Raw genomic sequence first — 16,047 nt, forward strand, 5'->3', positions numbered from 1 at the left:
AGTTCTGAGGATATGAAAGGGGAGTAGCCCATGCCCTTCTGAGCCTTGAACTGGTTTGGGAAGTTTTAACTAAAGACTCCGAAGTAATAGGGAAAGTGTTGAGAAGCATGAATATGCAGAGGCTATTTTCTAACCACTCCAGTTAATGATAAATAACCATTCTCTTTCAGCAGCCTCTACATACACCTCTACCCCAATATAACGTTGTCCTTGGGAGCCAAAAAATCTTACCACGTTATAGATGAAACCGCGTTATATCGAACTTGCTTTGATCTGACGGAGTGTGCAGTCGTGTCCCCCCCCCCTGCTCCCGCCCCCCCAAGCACTGCTTTACCGCATTGAATCTGAATTTGTGTTATATCGGGTTGCATTATATCAGGGTAGAGGTGTATTAGTTTAGCATGTAGTACAACACCAGGGAGGTATACTGAGGAGGCACAGATTAATAAGGTCAGCAGAGCTGCCAAAATTATGTGCTCTGGATGCCATGGCAACAGCATATTAAAAGTGACCACACCTCTTTCTCTCCTAAATCAAGACTCAGAGAAATATGGTGAAAGAATGTACAGAATTGCAAGTAACAGCTATGCATCAGTGCATCAATCTGTGTTGAAGGCTATGTGAAGGCATACTATGGAAGCTGCCTTAGGCCTGCACTTGGACAACTGTAGGTGGTTGATTGCCTATCAAGTCAAAGAGTTGTAAAACATAGTCTGATCATTTGGCCCCCCCCTATATGCCCTAAATGTCTGGGGAACTCATTAGATAGGTTTGATTCCCACGTAGAGAGGAATGGGAGAAAGGTGTGAATGTCCCCAGTTGACATGGCTCCCCAGAAGATGACTGGCAGGCTTCCGGGATCTGAGGTACTTTTTTTTTTTTTTTTTTTTTTTAAAGACTGGAAGAACAAAAGGCATGCAAAAGGTGATTTAAATAGAAAAGTAGAAAACTTTAATGTTATATGTTGTCATATACTGTTTCACATGTGCACATTTTGAAAATTAAATATTAAGTATTGAACAGTTGAATTGGCATGCTTTTGTATAAGTGTTATACTCACTAATGTTTGGGGCCAGAGGGCTCACAATAAAAACCTGAACTGGGCCCCATCTTTCTGTTCCTCCACTGCTGCCTCTCTCTGAGTCTCCAACTGATTATTGCTTTAGGCTGTAAACTTGGGGCTTCAACCATACAACACTGAATATACTGGTGATAATAACAAACCAGGCGATGGCAGTAGGAATGTAGATAACAATTACACAGTATCAACGTCTCTTGTCGCAGAACTTCTTTTACTGTATTTGTCATTATTTCAGTCTAATTGCATTAGCTTCAGAAGTGTTAAGACAAACTATCACCTCATGAAACTATGGTCTTCTCTCAATTGGTCCAACATAGAAATATTTTTGTAAAGATATAAGGGATTTTTATAATGGAAAATTACATTCTGACATTTGAATTTGTGAGACTGATATACTTTGTCAAATAACAGATGCCAGCATTATATGCATTCAAATTAGAGGTAAAACGCAAAGTGGAGATTATTGAGAAAAAAAGTCTTCCATATGCTTTAAATAACCATGTTTAACAATAAATTTTAATTCTGGACCCTTTTTTAAAAAAAAATAAAAATGAGACCATTTTGTAATATAGCATCAATGAGCAGTGGATGGGACCCTGAAAAGCAGAAATTTTCCTCATAAACAATGAATGCTTTACAGTGGTTAGGTATGCCTTCGGGATTTACTTCATATGAAAGCTCATCAGAGTATCCATTTGACAGCCTGGGTATTTTATCTCAGTGGAAGTTGAATCCAAAGACATTTTATCTTGTTGAAATACTTTCTGCCAGCTCTGCTTATTTCTGACTTAGCATCTAGACTTCAGCATGTTGTGCTTTGTACTTTGTTAACAAATCTATATCAATCTGAAATAGATGAGATTTCAGAAAAAGTATTTTATGTCCTTGTGACATCCAAGATAAAATTTCTTCAGACCCCACAACTGACTATTGTATGTGGTACGTTTTGGTGTTCCAGTAGGTATATTGAGCCTTACCAGTTTTCCGTATTAATTTCTTCCCTGTGTCTGAAGCAAGTCAGCAAAATATGAAATGCTTTCATTGATACAGTTATTTCATGAAGAGCTTATTTTGTGAATCTTGACCTCATTTTAAATGCTTTTTATAAGCTTCCTTTCTGAGCCTTAAGGAATGTCACCTGACTTTTTTCTTACTAGTATTGCTCTAGTGTCTGAATCTTGTATGTGGGTTAATTGGAAACTTATCAAATGGAAAACAAAAAATCTGAAAAGGCTATTTCCTAATACTGTGTAATGCTTAAAGCTACAGAGAGCTTATTTAATTTACATCCTCGTGATGATTCTACACTTGTACTCAAAATCTCTGGGGGGAGAGGGATATGAGTAAAAGACAGCTATTACGATATTAAAGTATAGAGTGATATTTTAACCTTTTCCTTCCCTTCAAATCAAAAGTGTCCAACCTCCAAAAGAACAGTTCCTCCTATATTAAAAATTAATATTGATTACAGAGAGACAGAATTTGAATCAGATGAGTCTTTAAATCAAAATCTAGATTATAGATATATACATATGTATAGATTTTTCTGTTGATTAATTAAGAGTCTTTGAGTGATGGTCCCTATTGCATTCCACTCAGAGTTATGTGCCATGAGCCTGGAGCCGGAGCTTTTGAAAGTAGTACTGTTAGATGGTCTTCACATGCATCCCTGCATTGGCCTGTGGTTTCGTCCGAGGCGATAAAGGGCGGGCCGGGCCATAGGTGTCTCCAGTTCCTTCTCACCTGCACATTGTTTGAGTTGGAGCTTCTACTATTCTCTTGTCCTTGGTGACTCATTTTCCAAATTTTAGAAAACGCGTTTTTATTATTGTTGATAGTTAAGATTGTATTGCTTTTGTTCTAAATTTACTAGTTTCAAGTTGTTTTTATAGGATTAAGGGCTTGGGATTCCACTTCAGCGATTTTTTCCTTCCAAACATTCCCCCACCAGTACTCGGGCCTGGGTACTGAATCATGCCAAAGATGCTGGTATTCAAAATCTGTGCTTCCTGCCCTTGCTTGTTTTCCACTAGTGACGACCACCAGCACTGTTTGTACTGCTTGGGGGAATTCCACATCACGTCTAGGTGCAGTATCTGCCTCTCCTCCCTGCCCATACATGAGAAAACTGTGCTCTCCATCTCAAGAAGCACCTCATAGAGGATGCCATGTGACTGGCATCAGATCTTGCCCAGGAGACACCCCCCTCCTCCCCCCGGTACATTAACCTGAGCAAGTGAAGAGCTCTCATCCTACCACAGAGCCTCCATCAGGTTCTGCCGGTACCAGTGCTAAGGAACCCATGCCACAGCCTAGCCATGGGCCAAGGAAGCATACGCATAAGCATGGCAGTAAGTCTTCCTCCAAGTCCAAGAAGGACTTGGCACCATCCACAAGTTCCAGCCACGAAGGAACTACATGTTCCAAGGCCCACAAGAGTGAGAAAAGACCGCACCAATCACCAGATCCATCAGTACTGAACACAGATCCTGGTACTCTGCCTACTTCGGCACCACCAGGGTCTCCTATGTTCCTGCCACCCCCCATTCCGGTAGCTCCACCATTTATGGAAGATTCTGACTCCTCCGATTTGGATGACACGACTGTTCAACACAACCCACTGCTCCCATTCCGGAAGCACAGCTACTGCACGGTTCTGAGTGCACTGTGGCAGTTCCCCACCTTGCCTTACCTGCAGAGCTGGTACCCGGCCCCCTGGACAGATGCTCAACAACAGCAGGATCAACCAGGTTGGTCATCCTGGAGCTCATGAACACAGTAGTCACTTCTGGAATGGTCCTGCTTGGTTCTGGAAGAGTCCTCCACGTCACCACCCACAATCCTCATCAGATAGTTGCTCAGACATAGCATTAGATGATGATGATTCACCAATCAGCCCATCTCCGACTGATCCGGAGGGGCTCCCATCATTTTTTTCCAGATGTGGACATCTCATCAGCCCCTTCTTCTCCCCCAGATGACTATCACCAGTTCCAGGAGCTGCTGTGGAGAATAGCCAACACTCTTGAGATCCCATTAGAAGAGGTACAGAAGTGTCAACACCAGCTACTTGACATCCTACACACATCAGTACCAGGGAGGTTGGCACTACCAATCAACAATGCCATCTTTCAACTGGCATGCACTATATAGCATACCTCGGCCATATGGCTTCTATTCTCTCATCCTTCATCCAACTCACTGATCATCCAGGGGGCATCAGAGCAGTCCAAGCAACACCTGTGCTCCACCCCTACAAATAGGGAGGGCAAGAGACTGGACCTCTTGGACAGAAAGGTCGTCTTCTTGGCTGGACTCCAATTCCATATCTTGAACTACTTAGCCTTGATGGCCAAGTTTTGACTTTATCAGCTATGGACGGATGACTGAATTCACCAGCAATTACCCCTTCAAGATTTCAACCAGTTCCAGGCAGTTTTACATCAAGTCACGTTGCTTGCCAGGTCCATTCTTCTAGCTGCAGTGCATTCAGTAGACACAACCTCGCATTTGCAGGCAACAGGAATTGTTATGAGTAGGGAATCCTGGTTACACTCCTCGGGTTTCCCCAGGGAGGTGGAGAACACAACTGAGGATTTGGACATATGTATATGCGCATATTTATTTGTTTTTCCTAAAGTTAATTAAGTATTTTAGGAAAAATTGTCAGAGCAGCCACCAGCAAGAGTTGGTGGCCGCACTCTGAGGCCACCCAAAAATTTGTTGTGAGAACCCCTGGTACACAAGACCCATCCATCTGCATCAACAATTCAGTCATCCATGCGACACACCCAATTGTTGTGTAAACGGTATTTCTGAGTGTCACGAAAGAGCTGTCACCCCCTCCATACACCAGTGCCCCTACCAGCTACCCCCTTTGGTGGCCACCTCAAACTCTTTCTGCCAGCATGAAGAGCTATAACAATGGACAAGTCGGTCCTAGATATTTACCCAAAGCAGCTATGCCTTAGAGTTTTTGGCGATGCCTCCCTCCCACACACCCCCTCTACCACAATCCACGTCATGAGAGTGCTCCATTGCAAGATTCTCCACCTAGAGTCACTCTTTTGGAGAGGAGCCATGGAGCCAGTCCCTGTACTCTTTCAAGGCACAGGGTTCTATTCAAACTTTTTCCTAGTACCGAAGAAGAAAGGAAGATGGAGACTTATCTTGGATCTCCAATGCCTCCGTCATTCAGTTTGCAAACCAAGGTTCCTCATGGTCATGCTTGCCTTTTTTGAGGGAGGGAATGATTGCCACATGTGGTTTACGGCTCTCAATATGCAAGATGCCTAGTTCCATATTGATATGCACTCGAATCACAGAAGGTTCCTGAAGTTCAAGGCGGGACCTCGACATTTCCAATACAGGGTTCTCCCAGTCAGACGTAGCACTGCCACATGAGTATTCACAAAAAAAAAAATTGTTCTCCGTGGTGGCAGCTCATCTCTGAAATCAGAGAATCCTCATTTTCCCCTATCTAGATGAGTGGCTGCTAGCAACACAATCCAAAGAAGAGGCCCAGGAATCAATGTCCCAGGTGCTTCTACTCCTCTTCTCTTCTTCCTAGGAGTCAGCATCAATGTAAAAAAATCAACTACACCCTGCACAGTCCTGGAGTCCATAGTTGCTCACATCGATGCAGCATCCGCTCAAGCTTATTTGACACAGGACAGATTCCAGACACTGGGAGAAACAGTAACTTTGACTGCCAACCCTCTGGTCTCACCAGGACCTGCCTTTCCCTCTTGGGGCACATGGCAGCATGCACATATGTCATGCCCTTCACTCAACTATACCTGCATTGTCTACAACTATGACTATAAAGAGTCTACTCCCTTATGCACCAACCTATGCACATCTTGCTCAGCATCTCGCCAAAAGTTATCTCTTCACTAAAATGATGGACAGATCCACTACAAATCTGCTCAGGGATGATCTTCCTTCCATCCTTGCTGAGGGTGATGATCATAACGGACGTGTCTGTCACGAGCTAGGGCACCCACATGGGAGACCGCATGATACAAGGCACCTGGACCCCACAAGAGGCCAGGATGCACATAAACATATTGGAACTCTGGTTGGTGTGCAGAGCTTGCTGCATGTTCCTACCAGCCATTCATGGCTGCCACGTCCTCAACATATCAGACAATACTACCATGGTCTACTTTTTTTAAAAAAGGCGGCATGAGGTCCCGAGCCCTGTGTGCAGAAGCAATATGCCTCTGGGAATGGTGCATTGCACATCATATCCTTTTGACAGCAGCCTACCTACCATGAATCCAGAACGTAATTGCTGATACTCTCAGCAGGAACTTTGCAACCGGCCATGAATGGGAGTTGCATGAAACGGTAATCTGGGACATCTTTGGTCAATCAGGGACCCCAATAAGAGACCTTTTCACACCTCACACCAACACCAAATGCACCCAGTATTGCTCACGGGGAAGACTTGAGGCTCACTTGCAGGGCAACACTCTGGTCGTCGACTGGTCAGACCAGATAAACTACTCTTTCTCCCCCTCTCCCACCTCCTTCCCCCCCCTACCTCTCATACCATGGGTCATCCGCAAAGTCAGGTGGGAAAGAGCAACAACCATCCTAATCGCCCCTTTTGCCTTGCCCATTCTGGTTTCCTTTTCTTCTCTGCATGTCGCAGCACCCCCCACTCAGACTTGCCCTCTCCTCCCCAGGTAGCGGCTGGGCCCTGGCAGCTCAGCATCCTGGGGCTGGGGCTTCCCCTTCCTGCTGCGCATGGGGGCGCGGCACCCTCGCCCTGTCTAAGTGGCACAGCTCCAAAAGCGCAACTGCCTCTCCAAAAAAGATGGCTGGAATGCCGCCCCTGGAAATGTGCCGCCCCAAGCATGTGCTTGCTTTGCTGGTGCCTAGAGCTGGTCCTGCTCGCTAGATGTTTGCAGATCTTCTATCTAGAACAGACAAAGCTGTTCCAGAAATCTCCCAGACTGTTCATAGCCATAGCAGAGAGAATTAAAGGATAAGCGATGTCTACCCAGAAAATTGCTAAATGGGTCTCAAGATACATTATGCGCTGCTAACAATTGTCGGGAACATCCCCACCAGACGGGATTTGGGGTGACTCCACAGCTGCACTCCATAGCGTGCCCCTTGTAGACATATGCAAGGTGACCATGTGGCATTCAGTACACAGCTTTTCCTTACACTGTGCTCTAGTGCATGATTCCATGACAGATGCCTCATTCGGAGCAGCAGTCCTCCGATCCACAGTCCCATTATTCTCCTTGCACTCTCCTCCTACATAGGTACTGTTTCTTAATCACCCTCAGTGGAATACAGTAGGGACCATCACTCGAAGAAGAAAATGAAGATACTTACCTATAACTGGAAGTTCTTTGAGATGTGTGATCCCTATCTGTATTCCAAATCCACCCTCCTTACCCTCTGATGTGGATTTGATAGATCTGTGGTGGAGAAGACACTGGAGACTTCAACGGCCCGCCTGACCTTCTATCCTGTCGGGCAAAACCATGAGGCAATGCAGGGACGCATGCATGGACTGCCAAAGAGTACTACTGTCAAAAGTTTTGACTCAGGGTGCATGTACGTACACACAGTCCTCCTTGAAATACAGATAGGTACCACACATCTCAAAGAACTTCTGGTTACAAGTAAGTAACTTCATTTTATCACACTAAGAAAAGGTTTAGATGGACAGTAGTCCCATCAGTGATTGACAATGGTCTTAAATGATGATTTGCTAGTAAAAAATGTGTATTGGACTATTTGAAAAAAATATTACTTTCTCAGATGTCAGAATGAGAAATGACAAAATGGCCAATGGTAGTCTGAAGAATTCAGCAGAATTTCTACTGGTAGCCAATGTGGGAAGCAATGACAATATGAATATCAAGAGACTTGTAAAATAAGGGATGATTTTGAGGAAGAATTTGGGAAGAGACCTAAAGAGAGACTTAACAAATATATGATTTTTTCCAGAGATATTTTCAGTGCCATGGGCAAACAAAGAGGAAAAAAACTAATGCTGGAAGCCAAATGATGTGTTCATGAGATAGAAGGGAGGTGAATTCTTGAATACCTCTGAGTTGGAAACTACCAGTACTGGTCTCAGAGGAAATTTTCAACTACACAGACATCCATTGGGTGACATACAGTTGAACATGAATCATGAATATTTTTAAACTTTACAGAGGAAATTTTTCTTAATACAGAAAGTAGAAAATTAAACCAGAGAAGATGCTGGAGCTCCTCATCCTATCATCTGCTTTCTGTTCCTCTCTCGTCTCTTTTCCCTCTCCCCCTTGCCTTGCTCCACCCCACTAAAAGAGAGGAAATAACCTATTTCCAGTAGTGCAGATTACTTTCTATAGAAAGCCAGTGAAGCTGCATTGGCTGACATATTTGGGGGAGAGGTGGAGGAGTCAAGTAGCAGCCAAGTAGAGGCTGCTACTCTGCTCCACTGAGAAACTTCTGCAGAAAGAAGTATTTCCATCCCAACTGATCATTCATGTTTGTTTTCTGAGTACACAGAACTGAAAATACAGTGCATTCTTGGTAAAATAGGTAGCTTGCACAGAAAGAATAAAGGTTTACATTAAATTACCAGAAGAATACTAACAACCTGAATTTTGAAAGGTGAATTATGTAACTCCTCTTTTGTTGTCTTTCTTGGCATCAGATTCCTGGTCTACAATCTGTATATTTTTCCTTTTTTTTTTCAAATAAATAAAATATCAGAGTTTTAAATGTGCTGGGGGAGAACAATTTTTTTCTCTTCACTAGTACTTGAGATATACAAATAAAATATACAAACCAGTAAATGTAAAACTGAAATTTTAACCCATGTTGCTAGAAGTAAACTTTCCCATACGTAAGTACTTGTGCAAAATAATGGTAATTAATGTGAAAATTCTATACTGAGGTTGCTCTGAGGCATAAGAAAGGTGAAACCAGTAGAAGTTTGGTTTTTTTTGAATTTCTTAAAGCAAGACTTTAAATCAACTGTCTCAAGACATGAACTTAATTTTGTGTAAGAGAGTTTTGAAAGTAGCATAATGGCACCATTCATGTCATTAAAGTTAGGTCAGCACTTCTGTTGTAAATCCTGTTTTTCAGGGGTTCAGAACTTGTCCATAAAAATTGATTGAGCTTGAAGCTTTGAATATAAGGTTTCAGTGTGCCAGCAATGTTCCTTTTTTATTTTAACTAATTTAAATAAATTTGTGGTTTTAAGTTATACAGGTGAAAAGAAATTGGAAGTTTATATATATTAACATGTTTTTGTTTTTTACATCAAAGCAGTTTAAGATTAAAAGTGAAATTAAGCAAATAATTCCTATTATCATGTATAATGACGTTTTCCAGTTACTTTTGTATACATTATAGTTTTTTCTCTGACAAAATATTTTTATATCTATTTTTCAAATGAACATTAATTTTAATAGATATCAAATGTTGGTGAGATGATAATGTATTACTCAGTAAACTCAACTGCATAAAGAGAAAACAAAAAATATGCAGCTGCTGGAACAAATTTAGCCAATGGTACATGAGGAAGCAGCTCTCTTGAAGTTCAGGTACTTGTTCCTTCTTACATGACAGGCTGTGTTTGGAAATTTGTACTAGTGCATGGCAAACCACTTTGACACAATTGACTATAATGGTTACCAAGACAGTTATTTGCAGATAATAAAGATTTATGTAAGAAAGTAAAATATTTAGAATAAATATTTATTTGATTGTATCAGTATTACAGCAGGATGGAAAGTGGTTCAGATCTGACACTATCATCTCATAGTGCCAGTGGACCTGATCCAACTCCTATTGAAGTCAATTAAAAGACTCCCATTTACTTCAGTGGGAGTTGGATTGGGCCCATTGTCAGTTTATAGGGTGGCTCCAGCAGAAGAGTCTGGAAATGTTAATTTAAATGAAAAGCATTGGTTTCAAAATGGACTTCACATTGTACATAGAATTACAGCTTGCTTCTTGACATATTATCTGTCTCAAACACTTTGCTGAGCAAACTAAGTACTGTTCTTTCAGTTCCTGCAGAATTTACTTTTAGACTGTTTAAAGCATTATGGTAGTTCAAAACTTAAAACATGGTAGTCAGGAATGGGGGAAAAAAGACTAACTTTGGGAGTCAAGTGGAAAAAAGGGTCTAATACTAAAAACATAATGTTCCAAGGCAGTGTGTAAGCAACCTGGTATTCATCATCCATCTCAAATGTCACTATTATAGTAGATGAAGGGGAGAAATTAATTATTTGCATACTGAGAAAATAATTACTTTTAATGGGCATCATCCTGCAAGGAACTTAACACTTTCTCAGACTTCCGTGGGAGATGAAGGCATTCAGTGGCTTGCAGGACTAGGCTCTACATTTTGGGTTATAGTTGATATTAGCTTACAGAAGGAAAAAAAAACCTTTCCATTATGTTAAAATGAAAAGTGTTTCTGCTACATAAAAATATTTCTGATCACTACCCTTTTTATTTATTTTTTTCTCTGATTACACATTTAGTTGTAATTTTATTATAGCCATTCATACTGTTCTTAGAATATAGAAATGAATCCAGCTGTGAAGGATTTCCTGATACATTGCCTTGCTCCACAAGAAGGTGGTAATAGGATAATGAAGATCCACTATGAGAACCATTATTCCTCTAAAATGGCAGAAATCAGTTTTAAGAAAACACTTTTCAAGTAGATTGTGACTTTTTTTATGAAACACCATATTTCATGCCTTTCTGTTCTACTGTTGATGACTTATTAGTAAATCCATCTGCACATCAGTGCTGCCACAGGTCATAATGAAATTATTTTTATATGAAGTAAAATACATACAAAAGTAATTCATTCCAGATTTTACTAAATATGGCTCCAGTCTTGCAAAGATTTAAACATATCCGCACATTGACTTCAGTGGGACTGCTCTACAATGTGTGACGTTAAGCATGTGTGTAAGTCTCTACAGAATTGGAGCTTATGCTTGGGACAAAACCCTGAATCATTGAGAAATTGGGAAAAAAAATTGTGACATAATAGTAACATTTTCATGAGTTATCCTATAAGCAACACAATCATACTTTTCAGTTAGTCAAAGACTATTTAAGCTGCTAAATAGTAGCCTGTTTTAAATTAGCCAGTATAGTTTCTGTCTAGTACATCTGGTAAGTTAATATAAACGGTCACTATGAGTATCCTGCAGGGACCTGTTTTTGCATGCATACAGGAACGTTTATGTAGAAATCAAAGGCTGTGAATCAAAAGAAAACACTTGTTTCCAGTATACTGCAGACATTTTAAAAAAATGGCTTTGAAAAATTGAAAGTATTGTGGTTTGTTTTTATTGTGGAACCTATCAGGGAGAACAATTTACAGTCAGTGCCATTCTTCACAGCTGAATGGAGAAGAGGTGCTTGCTTAGTGAAATGGAGCAGCTGCACTGGTTTTAGCTCGGCTCACAAAAACATTTGCTCTTTAATCAAGAAGTTCAGATTTTGTGGTACAGTTTGTTTTCATGATGGAAGTGGTCAGTTGGGCCATGCAAGACAGCTGTAGTATAATTGAGAGAGTATGTGAAAGAAAATTTAAATACTTTAAAATAAATTTACTTCTGAAAAGCAGAATATTCACTAAAACTACATAAATGAATTGTTAAAATAATTAGATGTAACGTGAAAAGCTTATAAATTTAGCTTACTAGTGAGCATTTGCTGTTGTCACAAATGTTATGCTGTGACAGTAAAAATAATTTTTATAGAGGTCTGTTTAACTTGAACACTTTTTCAGGACAGCAGTTTATTACAAATGTTTTTGATGATCCAGTATTTTGGGAAATTGATTAACATGTTTCAATTTCCTCAAAATATGTAATTACAAGAATATTGGAAGTCTGTTTTTCTTTTTTTTCTTTTTTTTAAAATCACTTGGTATACATCATTTGTCTTAAGGGAAAGATGTACACTGAACTTTTATACTAGCACTTGCATGTTTTATCTTATAAATATGAGTATATCGTGCTTCCCAGAGCCATTGAAAGCAGTAGTAACTTAAATTATATGTGCCTATGCGAGTTAATAAAAATTAATGCTACATGTGTAAGTAAACAATGTGGAGAAATATTCCATCTAGTAAAATGTGAAGCCTCAGACTGATAGTTTGTTTTTAGAAGAGAATAGTATATTTTTTCTAAGCAGCAATGTTTGTCTGAGCTAAGAATAGAAATACCTTGATTCGCATCACAAATCACAATCCAGAAAGTGCTATCTGGACATTTTTAAAAGGGTTTTCTTGGTTTTTTTAAATATTTTGTGGTCAAAGTGAATACCTATTCTGAACTTGGAGCTGTATGCCTCATGCTGAACTCTGCAATTTTTATATGCATGACAGATTTGCTGAGTCCACTGTTGATCTCTACAGGTTAGAACAGCAGTTCTCAAACTGTGGGTCGGGACCCCAAAGTGGGTCACAACCCCATTTTAAAGGGGTTGCCAGGGCTGGCTTAGACTTAGAACAGCCTGATCACAGAGTAAAATAAGTAAGATGTATCTAAATCACGTGGGTTGAGATGAGAGAGAAATTCTGTTCCCTAATTGGGAGGATTGGTAGTGCTGCGTTATAATTTCAAACTGATCACACATGGCAGATGTCAGTTGGGGGTATGCCAGGTTGTCCTCTGTATTCTGTTCTATGGCTCACTACGTTAGATGTGCTCTTCTGAGGGCCATGTATTATGCCTAAAAGATGAAAGAACACTGCCTGTAGCTAGGCATCTGAAGAGCTTAAATAATACACCAATTAGGAGTTGAGACCCCTCATATTTGTAACACAAAAGGCATGGGAAAGTGACGCCACAGAAGATCAGTGACCAGGTATCGACATGATGGTAGGTATTTCTGATATTTTAGTCTTTCTTGAGCTTTTAACTCATGATTCTGGGACAGTGTAAGCAGAGACCCTAATCTGTGGTTTATGCTTTCAGTACACAATTGGTTATGACTAAGACTATAGGCCAATGGGCTGATCTACCGGCAGGAAAGGTGAAATCATGCTCCAAGCAATTGCACAATTCCATTTCCTTTTCTCAGGGTATTCTTTATTAATTTAGAAACAAAAAATCAAACCAAACCAAAGCAATCTAAAACAATCTCACAGGGTCTTGTCTTAGCCCTTCTTCCACAGCTTCACAACTTTTCCCACCTGAGGTGTCTCCCTAGCCAGCTCCTATTCCCTGCAGGTCTTCTGCCTGACAGATGCAGAGTACCCCAAACAAGTCCTTCTATGCCCTTAGATCTCTCCTGTCTTCTCTGTTTCCCAAGACGCAGTAAGCCATATATACAGTTTTCATAACCTGGTCCAGTCACCATCTTTGGATGGATGGATACCTGTCCATTGTGTGTCCATTAACAGCTGGATCCCATGTACTTCTAAGCCCACCTGGGTTTGGGTAATGACTGGTTACTGTTCCTAGCTCTGGATCTCTCAGGCACGCTCCCAAGTGCAGATCCCCTGCCTGACATCCTTCTTGGGCAGTGGGATTCCCATTGTTTTACACTCTGGAACTAGTACCATACCCCTTCCAATCCCTCAGTTGCTTAGATAATTTCCCCAGAGTCTAGCTAGCAGTGGGATCTCTCTGGTAAACCCTTTGGGGACAACTAGGAACCCAAGCTTAGCAATGGAATTTCTTAACCACAAGGTTACAGATCTTTGAAAAACAGCAAATCGTGAACACACCTTTCAGCTGTGGCCACGATGCCCAACTTAGCTTGCTCTACAGAGACATGACTGGATGGCAGTTTTTGGCCTATTTTGACCATCCTTTGTCTAGCTAGATACTAAGTTCAGAACAAAGGAAGGGAGATGTGTATGGCCATGCTTTCTCCTTCTAGTCTTACTTGTAAAAGGTGCCCACTCTACAGATACTCATTTGAGTGCATCCATTTCTATCTGTGTAGGTACCTTATGGTGCTCCTCTTCACACTGAAGGTTCGTCATCTCCCTTTTCTTTCTTTCTTTCTGTCTTTCTATCTGTCTTTCTTTCTTCCTTCAGTTGTCATCTGCACTCAGACCCAAACGAAATGGTACTCCTAGGTAAACTGATTGCTTTGACCAAGAGGAACACTTTGCTTATGTAGGCTTCTGGAAGTCCTGAAACAAATTTTTCAGAATTAATGTTCTTTCTTAAAGTGCAAATAGTTAACCCTTTTAGTGTTTAGATCTGCCTCAGTGTGGTGGTGGTTGTGGGTTTGACTAGGTGTATTGCAGTTTCTCAATATTACCAAATATGCTTAGGAGGATGACTAAGAATATGAGAATTCAAAAGCTTTATGGAGTAATGGAATCTTCAGTTTTGGGTTGAGATTTGAGAAACTTAGAAACTTTTCTGTTAACAAAGAAAAGTAAAAGATCACTGCTGTATTGGGTAATGTGAACAGTAAAACAGAATTGCAACTGTTTAATCTCATTTTGTACAAATTGGCCAGGAGCACTTCTCCAAAGTTAGCTGTTTCATTTGTTAGTGCAGCTTTAATTGTTTAAATAGACTGATGAATAATATAAAAAATATCATTGTAGTGCAGATTCTATTATATTTTCATTATGTAACATGATAGGTGTGATTAAAACAGGGGTCGGCAACCTTTCAGAAGTGGTGTGCCAAGTCTTCATTTATTCGCTCTGATTTAAGGTTTCACATGCCAGTAATACATTTTAACGTTTTTATAAGATCTCTTTCTCTAAGTCTATAATATATAACTAAACTATTGTTGTATGTAAAGTAAATAAGGTTTTTAAAATGTTTAAGAAGCTTCATTTAAAATTAAGTTAAAATGCAGAGCCCCCCCTGACCGGTGGCCAGGACCCGGGCAGTGTCACTGAAAATCAGCTCGTGTGTCGCCTTTGGCATGTGTGCCATAGGTTGCCTACCCTTGGGTTAAAACAATGGCTGTCTAGCCACATACAAAATAAACTACAAAGAGTTTGTTAAACTTGTTTTGTTTAGAATGTTAGTAATAAAAGATGATGATGTTTTAAAATAACTGTCAAGCAATGTGTTTATGGTATCGTCCTAAAACGTCTTGCAGAGAAAATGAAGAGAAAAATCACAAGCAAGGGTTTATGGTTGAAGAACTGTAATCAGGGGTTTAGTGTGTTCGATCTTCTGACACATTTATAGGACCGAAGATATCGTTGAGAGGGGGGAAAAATAAACAATCTACGTGATTTGAATTTACTAAAATTCATCACAGTCTGAATTCCCAGTACTACCATCTCTGTAGTTTCAATGCTATTAATGACTCAGAGAATGAAGTGAACAATGTTAAGTATTCCACAAGACATGGCAAGGAGAAAAATACTAGTTTGCACCCAAATGAACGACCAAAATTTAAAGCTGATCAGTTGTTCCTTGCATTTGAGGAATGAACTGGAAAATCCAAACCTCCCCTGCATTTCTATTAAAAGTTAAATACCACCAAATAGATGATGGTCTGAATGTTTCTTCCAGGGCACTCATTTGAAGCAGTGAAATACTTTAATTCATATCATGCATTTCCTCTCTCCTTCAGTTGCATGCAAGTTAATTGTCTGTCAACATCAGTTTTGGTTACAAATTACAGATCCACAGTATTAAGACGTATGGCATGAGATGTGATGTATACTATAAGATCCTCTGATTTACTATATAATAATGTCATATGCAAACCAGTAGCATATTTCATGGTTCTAAACTATGAAACCACCTAATGTTTCACTTTTTTTAGAGTGTAGGGAAATAAATTGTTGAATGTTATGGTGGTAGAATTTTCTTTAAAAAATTTTCATTAAATGAGTGTAAATGCCTGCATGGTTAAACATAAATTAGTTTAAAAACTGGTAGTGTCCTGTTTAGTTTACTTGTAATTTACTAACACAGATTAAATCAGTATTAACCAAGTTTAAGTGGACTTTAAGACTGTCC

The 16,047-nt window shown here is 40.1% G+C and overlaps 1 protein-coding gene across 7 annotated transcripts in view; it reads left to right on the forward strand.

Annotated features, from left to right (window-relative positions):
• Nucleotides 1-16,047, forward strand: part of UMAD1 (UBAP1-MVB12-associated (UMA) domain containing 1) — a 166,096-nt gene that overhangs the window by 52,150 nt on the left and 97,899 nt on the right. The gene's annotated exons all lie outside the window — the stretch shown is intronic.

The sequence above is a fragment of the Mauremys reevesii genome, linkage group 2 (genome assembly GCF_016161935.1).
Source record: "Mauremys reevesii isolate NIE-2019 linkage group 2, ASM1616193v1, whole genome shotgun sequence".
Taxonomy (NCBI): Eukaryota; Metazoa; Chordata; order Testudines; family Geoemydidae; genus Mauremys; species Mauremys reevesii.